This window comes from Limulus polyphemus, unplaced genomic scaffold, assembly GCF_000517525.1.
Source record: "Limulus polyphemus unplaced genomic scaffold, Limulus_polyphemus-2.1.2 Scaffold1471, whole genome shotgun sequence".
NCBI classification, from domain to species: Eukaryota; Metazoa; Arthropoda; class Merostomata; order Xiphosura; family Limulidae; genus Limulus; species Limulus polyphemus.
In genome coordinates this window covers 108,714-118,384 of record NW_013667081.1, presented here as the reverse complement: position 1 = coordinate 118,384, position 9,671 = coordinate 108,714, and the positions used below count along the sequence as shown (strand labels likewise).

Below are 9,671 nucleotides of genomic sequence, written 5' to 3'. Positions count from 1 at the left end.
GCTCTTCTTGTATTGCTGCCATTAAGTCTGCTATGCTGTGGTTTAATTTGCCGCTTCTCGTTTTCATTTTTTTCTGTCCCACTCTCTGACACCAATTTGTTACGTCTCCGTTCGTTAGTTGCTTTTCCGTAACTTCGTTCCCACGAAACGTTAGCAACACAAATCCTTTCTTAATAAAACTGGTTTATTCTTTCTGAATATAACTTTACCGATACACTTATTTTCAACAGTCGCTCTATAACAAACGCTAAAACAAGGAACGTTAACTTCAACAGTACTCTCTGACTGCAGTTCAATTACTCACTACCTACACATATTCTCACGTCACGCCGTGACCATCTTATATATATACCAGACCACCCCCAAGCTAGCAAATGCTAGAGCACTCCCGAAGGAACAGGATAGTTCTAGAAACGTGGCGTGACACTAGTCACGTGACTTCGCTGACGCAACAGTATTATGGAGTTGAAAACTAATACTTCATTTGGCTAAACTGAAGGAAAGAAACTGAAAACAATGTTAAACTAAGTAAATTCAATCTTTATTTACAACAGTAAGTCAAAATAGACGATGCCGTTAGATTACAGAAAAACTTGAATTATATAAATTAGTCTGTAGAAATTCTGTTTTAGATTAAGAGAGTATGACATTATATATACAGGAACAATAACGTCACCTCTGTTAGAGTGCAGACACAACCTATTTTATTGGTTGTTCCAAATGAAAGTAAGGATAGTGTTGCGTCATCGAGGTCACGTGACTGGTGTGGCGCCCTCTAGTTTCTAGAACTATCTTGTTCCTTCATGAATGCTCTAGTATTTACTAGATAGGGTAGTCTGGTATATATAAGAGGGGGACAACGTGACGCGGTAATGTAATGTGTGTGTAGACAGTGAGTAATTGAACTGCAGTGACAGGGTATTGTTGAAGTTAACGTTCGTTCGTGATACTGTTTGTTTTAATGCGAATATTGAGATTAAGTGTATCGCAGAGTTATATTCGGAAAGAATAAACCAGTTTTATTAAGTAAATACTTGTGTCGCTAAAGTTTCGTCGGAACGAAGTTACGGGAAGTAAATTAACAAACGGAGACGTAACAATAGTTTAACTTCCAGCCATTTCTAAACTTAAACACAATGGTGTTACTATGGGACGCATATACAAAAAACCAAAAATAAATCTCCACCTAGTGAAGACAGTACTGCAAAAGGTACTCTAAAAGCGCATATATATGAAAGAAAATTTGAAAATATGATTAAACTAAATAATTTGCTTTCTAAGTTAAGTGAGAGGGGAAAATATTGGTACTTTCAAGTACCACGGTGGGTGGTTATCAAAGTGAAAGACTATACATTTATTTTGTTCATAGTCTGGAAAAAAACCACCAAAAAACGATGTGGCGGTAGTTGCCGCTGATTGTCATCTTTTCCTCTGGTCCCTAGGTCAACATTAGGGAAGTTAATAACCTGAACCCTAGGGGTATCTCCGAATAGTTTATTATTCTCGTAAATAACAATAAGCAGAGCTTCTTACTGAAGAGAACATAATAATGTTGTGTTCAAATTCGATGACGAGGAACCCACTTTAAGACTAATAATGGCTGGAGACGGCTTGAATGGGTAATGAAGAAAAACTTTAATATAAGTTTAACATAACAGCAAATGTACAACGTTTCGACGAGGTTTTGTCATCAATGTATGATGATGATGACAAAACCTTGTCGAAACGTTGTACATTTGCTGTTATGTTAAACTTATATTAAAGTTTTTCTTCATTACCCATTCAAGCCGTCTCCAGCCATTAATAATAATGTTGTGTGCTTTGAAGTAAAGTACTGACAATAGTCAGCTGCACAGTTAGAGATTAATGTAATATTAATCCAAAGTTTTTTGTTTTGTTTTCATAAGTTAGTGAATTGTATCTCCGAACATCATAGACACCTGGTGGCTTAAAGGTAAGTCTGAGGGCTTGTAACGATAAAAATCGGGTTTCGATATCCACAGTGGGCAGATCACAAAGAACCCATTTCGTAGCTTTGAGTTTAACCACAAAGAAACGAAATATACATAGCATGAAAAAAAATATATATATATGGCTAAAAACGATATTTTATATTTATGCAAATCATTTAAGGTTTTGTTGTAAAATATAATAAAGTTCAATTTTCTTTATAGTATTGATTAAAAATAAAAAGACGTACATATGAACAAACTAATAATAGACCTGCAGAACTGATATGACGAGAAATATTGGACTGTTTTTTTTTTTTTATCTTATTGATGCTAGCGTCATCTAGTAGATAAATAATAATATACAAGATTGACTGGCATATTTAACTATATGTAGGTATTCTGCTTTCGCTAATCTGGTTTCTTCATCTTGTCCGGTAGTGAGCCTAATGCTAGGCCAGCTTATCGAGGGATTTGATTATTTTTCATCTGAGGAAAGGTAAGGTTGTTGTAACTTAAACTAGTTGCTAATAATAATAATAACAACTTTAAGATATGCTGTTTTTCACTTTTTGTGAGTTATCTTTAAATGTTTAATTTGAAGAAATCGTATATAATAAAAAATTGGCCATTTGGAACTTAGCTTAAGTTATGGATTTTTTTGCAAATATTTTTGATGAATTATCAAAATTTTGTAATTTGTCATTTTGTGTAAAATGTATTGTTATTACTAATAATTAATGATACTGTTGTTACGAATATTATATTAGTAAGATTTCAGTGTTTTTACTTATAAACAACGTTACTCAACTAATGAACTATAAGTTATAAATATAATTAAAAGATTGCATATGCTTTACCTTACAACTTCATTTTCAGTTGAATTAAGAATAGTATCAGTATAATAGTAATATAAAATAGCTTTGGACCAGTTTATGTTGTCTAACCCAGTATTAATTATTAACTCTGAATTTTAAGTTTAATAAAAATTTGATTTAAGCATATACTAATTTATTATGCCAAGCTCAGATGATTAGAGGGAAAAAGTTTTGATTGTGTTTCAGAAATGACCATATATCCTATAAGTATAATCTAATAACTTAGAAGTTAGGTGGGATCTGATTGAGGCATTAAACTTAAAGATTATTAAGGGAATTGATAATATTGATATATCATTTATTTTGTATTTTATGGTGAAATTGATAGGACAAGGGGGCATAAATATAAATTTGGGTAGGGCAGAAGTGATCTTCAGCTTAGACTTGGAGGGTATGGGTGAAAGCCATACCAAGACACAACATGTTGATGGGATACAAAAATAGCTCCAATCAGCTTTAAAATTATATCAAAGGTTATTCCTTTTTCATTGCTTATATAACAGTAAGAACTGTCATTATAGGACTTTACTTGTTTTACTAATAATTAAATGAAGGCAAAAGTTTCCGTTCAGGGAATTGAAAGGGACCCGATCATCTCAAATCTTACACTGCATTATTATCCCTTCCCACTGCTTCCATATAAACAGGAATTATTTTAATACATATGGGCATGTTTGTTAATAACTAAATATGTTACCATACCAAGGCAAAATTCCCCAGATGGGGTATTAAGGGGGGCTCAATCATCTCAGATATTACCACATTATTACAACAGTATGCAACATAATCATGAAGGATCTCTGTTTGGAAAAGTGATACAAGTCACATTTACACAAGCTGCTTTCACAACATATTTGTTCAACCGTTGCATATTTCAAGCAGCTGGAGAATGAAATGGGTATTCATGCTATTCTGTAGGGAAAGCATACTGCTATTTCTGGTCAATTTGCTGGTTGTGCATTTCTTTGCAGTTGGACTGTTGAAACAGGCTCTTATGAAACCATTGTCCTGGTACACTAGATAGCTTATGAAAAGCAAACAGGGAGAAGGGGTGTTCTTTGAACATGAGAGTTGTATGACAGAGCCCTTTGCAGTGGAAACCTTGCTGCAGGACTATAGTCAAAATGCATGTTCATCAGATAGAATATGATCTGACTTGGCAACATAGATAGCAGTGAGACTAATATCACTATAATATAATGCACTGAATCTCTATATTTGGTTGATGGAATGAGAAGGCTAGAAATGTAGACCTGAAAAATGGAATAATACATGTAAATTTAGGCTCTTACAACTAATTAATACGTAGATGCAAACTTAAAATTCAACATCTTTTAGTGGTTTGCTTAATAATGTGGTATGTGCTGTAAGTTTAAATGTTTGGTTAGATATGTCTTTGTGAAAAGCTACATCAAGTTTGGTTTTTTTGCTTTGGATGGTTGGTTGGTTGGCTTGGAAGTGGAAGTTGGGTTAATTAATTCTTTTGGGCACAATGACCTTCTGGCATTCTGATCTTAATTGTAGACTTTATGATAGTGAAAACAGAACATATTCACAAACAACATATATCTGGTAATGTATTTGTTACAAGCTAGTGCTCATGTATACATAAATATTGCTCAGTTTAGTTGTAATGAACTACATGTCAACTATTCAGTACATTTACTAAAACTGTAACTGATAACGTGTTTTGATCTATATATCTGAGTTCCTGGAACAAATTTGTTTTCGAAACATGAGCAAGATTATATACACTGATAACAGTAACAGGTTTTATTAATGTAATTTTTTTTCATTTCTGTTATTATTTCTTAAACAGATGGCTTTAGGAAAACGATTACATGTAGTTAGGTAAATTATATTGTTAGAAAGACATGTTTATAGTCACCATTTGATATCTTGTATTTATACTGTCCCATAGTTTAATTTTTTGCTTTTGTTATTTGTTACTATTGAGAATCACCTGTTGTCAGACTGAAAACTTAAACCAACATAATCATATTTAGACTTTTTTTCTTCAACTTAGTTTTTCGGTATGTTATTGAGGTTGGTTAAGAATTTTGCATCTAGCTATCTGATGAAAATTTATATTAGCAAATTATTTTGCCTTTTTTAACTTTATTGAGCATATCACTTTAGAGGGATTTTTATAAAAACCTTTTATAGTGTAACTGAGTATTATTATGTTTCTTCATTCTGATTAAACAGAGATTGCTTTCGTATGATATATGTCAACGGAGATAAGATTTAATGACTCATGCTTAGTTTGAAAAGATGTTAATTCCAGTATGTGAGTACAAGTTCAGAAACTTTATGTACACATGATAAACACTGGCTTTCTCTTTATTACAAATGAACAGACAATATTCATGTAATAATGTTACCTATAGGTAAGAGTTTGCTGTACAGTAGACCAATCTCATGAACTCATACATATGTATTTCTATTTTTTATTATTCAATGATTGATGTAAATTTCTGAAGATTAACTGTGTATAACCTTTAGTCTTTGAGAACAGAAATAGAGCTTTTATGATTTTTGAGAAGACAAAAAAATAACACTAGGAAAAAAAATTATATAAAATTATTTAAAGCATGATGAAATAGTTGAATTGATATAATACAACTGACAAAATTAATCGTTCTTCTGTTTGGCTTTGGAACATGAAGATCAATCTTATTTACTTGTTTAACTTGCATGTATTTAACTAATGACTTAAAAGTTTGAAACACACACAAACAAAAGAATGAAGAATAATTTCCACTTCAAAAAACATTTACTGGACATTTTATTTCACAACATAAACATAAAGTGAAGTACATAAGATTTTCATCTAGTCGAGATAAGCTACCTGTTGAATAACAAACAGGTGTCTGAAATTCTTGTAGTAAACAATGTGGGAAGAAAATTTTGACAGTCAAAGTACATGTACCTGAAACTGTATAAACTAGGTCAGTAACTCACAGTTGCATAGGAATAAGATTAGTAACAGTGAATATCATTGAGATTTGTGATGAGCAGTAGTACCCTTATTCAACTATACAATATGTAACAAATAGAAAAAGCTGAACACCTTTCATTGTTTTTTAAATATAAACCTATTTAAGTGAGAAATTCAAAGAAAATCTATATAAAAGCCAGTGTGTGTCATGTCATTCTTGATTTATCTTGATTTCTTGAAATAAGAAGTCATAAAAGTGAAAATGCATTTATCCAGATAGAATAGTTTGATTACTGTCTGCTCATTATTATTTTAGTGACAGGGGGTGGGGGTGGTAGTGCTGTGAAACCTTAAGTGTAGTGAATGTTGGTATAATAAGCCTAAAGTAAAGACTTAGTATGGGATCACATATCCTAGAGCCAAGTGCATAAAATTTATCATGAAAATAAAAATATTGATTCAGTTTTAAACTGAAATCATTTCAGAATTAAGTTATTTTATGTTATATCCCCAATATTTAAAATTAAAAACAAGCTCTCTGTCATAATCTTAATTATAAGTATTTTTGTATGTTTAACCCTCTCATGAACTTTTAACATACAGCTAATAAATGTCTTTGTTGCTTAATACACATTCAGATGTCTCAGTTCTGTAGTTCATGGTTCTTACTTACAGGTAACAGTGTAAATAAATCATGAATTACTTCTGTTGGTTCTTCAATTGAACATTGTTACTTCTAGGTGATGTACCCATTTACAACTTACCAAAATATATTTTACAAAAGCATTTTGTGTGAAATATAAACATTTTTAAATAAGAAAGTAAAATAAAATTTTTTTCATAATATATACAATAGAATGTTAAGATATTGACAACTTTCAACCTAAAAAATTTCAAAAAACATAAAAAATCATTCCAGCATCAAATAATACATTAACATCTCCAGAATCTACATCTTCAGCAGTATGTGTGAAGGAAATTAAAACAAAATATATGTTTTATCGTGTGAGGGCTGTTTTTAATATAGCCTACTACATCACTAAAAATAACAAGCCATTTTCTGATATTGATGGTTTGTTAATGTTGGTAGATAAATTGAAAGCTGAAATAAGAAAGTTATCATTTTCCTAAACTGAAAATGTATTTCCAAACAAATGCTGATACTCTCCCTCCCTAACTCCCCACAAAGAGCTGGTGTTAGTGATTTTATTGTATGCATATACTGCTTAAATACAGTACCTGCATAGAGGGCATGTGTGGGCTGGCATAAAGTTTTGCAAATTAGATATTGCTGAGGGCAGTTGAGTGGGGTATATAAAAACTGGAGCAAGTGAACACAGCTTTAGATGACAAAGAGGAAAATCGAGAAATAGCTGTTAGGGTCAGTGGAGGTAAGTATGTTTGGAAATACATTTTCAGTTTAGGAAAATGATAACTTTCTTATTTCAGCCTTCAATTTATCTACCAATATCAGAAAATGGCTTGTTATTTTTAGTGATGTAGTAGGCTATATTAAAAACAGTCTTCATATGATAAAATATATTCTTTTTAAATTTCCTTCACAAATACTGCTAAAGAGGTAGATTCTGGAGATGTTAATGCATTATATGATGCTGAAATGTTTTTTGAAAGTTTCCAGCTCAAAGTGCCATTTACGACTTTTGAACTGAAGTCTGATACAGTAGGGAAAGATTCACATTTCTCACAGTGAGCAGCACCTGTGTTGTGATTAAAGTTAAGCCACTTCAGTTCATTGAAATACTTTTGTTGAAACTTCCATCTCTTCGCATTATGAATTTCACTAATGGATGGATTACTAGAATTTAAGTCTACTTCTTCAGCTACTCCTATCATTTCTTCTTAATCATATTTTTTTCTCAGATGAAGTAGAAGGCCATGTATCTTTCTTTTCTAATGGAATGACAAAGAAATTCTCTAGTCGAGACTGCATTGCTTCTAACTTTCCAGATGTTACTGAATGTTTCATGATCAAGGGCTACATTAATAACAATGGATATTAACTGACAACAAAATATACTAAGCAGGGCTATATAAGTTGGCCACTGGCTGTGGGAGGTAGATTTAAAAAGGTAGTTCTTAAAATAGTAGACTAAATAACTATAACTTAAGTGGATTCTTGCAATGAATGAAAATAAAATAATCACTGTGATATCGATAGTCCATACTTGGCTATGGTTGTTTCAGAATAGGTCTAATCTACTCATCACTACAACACAGTGCAACGATAATCAAAGGCCTTCTGGTGTGCCTAACGTAACTTCACTACTGTTTGTACCTGGAAATGGGGACTATATTTGTTTACTTTCACACCAACGAGTACATGCTAATGATCACGTGATATCAACAACCTCTTAATAGTATTGCCTGAATTAACTGCCTTTGGTCCCATCTGTGTTTAAACACATGCACAGATTTGTTGAATTGAGAGAAAGAAGAAAAACAAAATGGCACAAAATTAATAACATCTTGTGCAACTGCAGCACTTCATTTCTGAAAAAAAACAAACATAAATTGCTGAATCTGCCATTAAAATCCTAGAAACAAAGTTCAATTTCAGATTAAAAGAACGTGAAAATAGTTCCAGACTTCCAAGAGCCCTGGACTGTTCTAGATTTGAGTTTTATTTAGCACTTCCCTGTGCATGAGTAAAATGGGAGAAAATACAAGGTACCATGATGAAATTTTTAGTCACTGTTGCAACCTGGCACTTGGGATTTGTCAAGGCCTGGCCAAAGATATACTTTCAGCTTTAGGAACAATGGCTTACTTCATGAAGTCATTCCATTTTGGCACAATCACACCAGCCAAGTGCAATGAGATCTAGCTTCTTAGCAGCTCGTGACTTAATATTCGTTATCACACAACATCACCCTTTCTCTATCACTCATGTTTCTCTGGTTTTCATTGAATCAACACTTTAGGACATCATTGTTTTAACCTTCAACTTTTCACAAATGCCTCTCTCAAAGATTGGGGTGGTGTGTTGGGGAATAAATATCATTCTGGTTCTTGGACTCCTCAAGAAGCAACAACTCACATCAATATGTTAGAACTTTGGGCTGTTCAACATGTGTATCTCAAGGTTTTGCCACTTATTCACTATCGTTCTGTGTTAGTTTACTTGAACAATTCTACTTTAGTAGCTTACATTAATAATCAAGGAGGTACTTATTCTCACAGCCTTTGTTTTGGTATGGTTTCACTCCATCTTTGGCTTCATTTTCAACGTGTTTTCTTGTGAACCTGTCATATTCCTGATGTGATGAACAGTTTGTCTGATGTTCTTTCTTGAAGTAATCATTTTCTTTCCACAGAGTGGAGTGGACCTTTCACCTTTTTTAGTTTTTCAGTGAAATTGCTACTGTGTGGGTTGTCTGATGGTCTATGCCTTTGGTACATCGAACATCCATCTTCTTCCATTCCACTGGTCTCCAGTTCCTAGATCCACATTCTCTGGCAGTAGATGCTCAGAGTCAATATTAAGAGAATCTTTTTCTTTATGCTTACTCTCTAGTTCACCTTCTCCCTCAAGTCCTGTCTAAGATCAGTTACTCAAAGTACCAGGTTCTCCTTTTTGATCCACTTTGGCCTGCCAAGCCTTGGTTTACCCTATTATGTCTACTTTTTCATGAGCCACGAATATATACAGGCTGGGTTCTTGGTGTCTGGGCACCCAAATTTTGTAGAGAGAAAAAAACATTTACTAGCTATAATTTGACATATTTGGCAAAGTACAGTACAGCAAAACAAATCATGCATATGTTGGTAGATGGCTACCATGTTGCTGTTAAAGAAAAGCATTCATTTATGCATTATTTAAAATTATGCTCTATGGATGACTCATTTTTGTCTTTTTCTGTTGAAAAGATAATAATGTACATA

General features: G+C 32.8%; 1 protein-coding gene and 1 pseudogene across 2 annotated transcripts in view; one reads left to right on the top strand and one right to left on the bottom strand.

Moving 5' to 3' along the window:
* Positions 1-7,622, bottom strand: part of LOC106463727 — a 12,372-nt pseudogene extending 4,750 nt beyond the window's left edge.
* LOC106463725 (dual specificity testis-specific protein kinase 2-like) overlaps positions 2,341-9,671 on the top strand; it is an 85,516-nt gene continuing 78,185 nt past the window's right edge. The window contains exon 1 of one of the 2 annotated variants that reach the window (XM_013923788.2): positions 2,341-2,448. The gene's annotated coding sequence lies outside the window, so the exon portion shown is untranslated. The remainder of the gene's footprint in view (positions 2,449-9,671) is intronic. The other variant, XM_013923789.2, reaches the window with a different exon arrangement.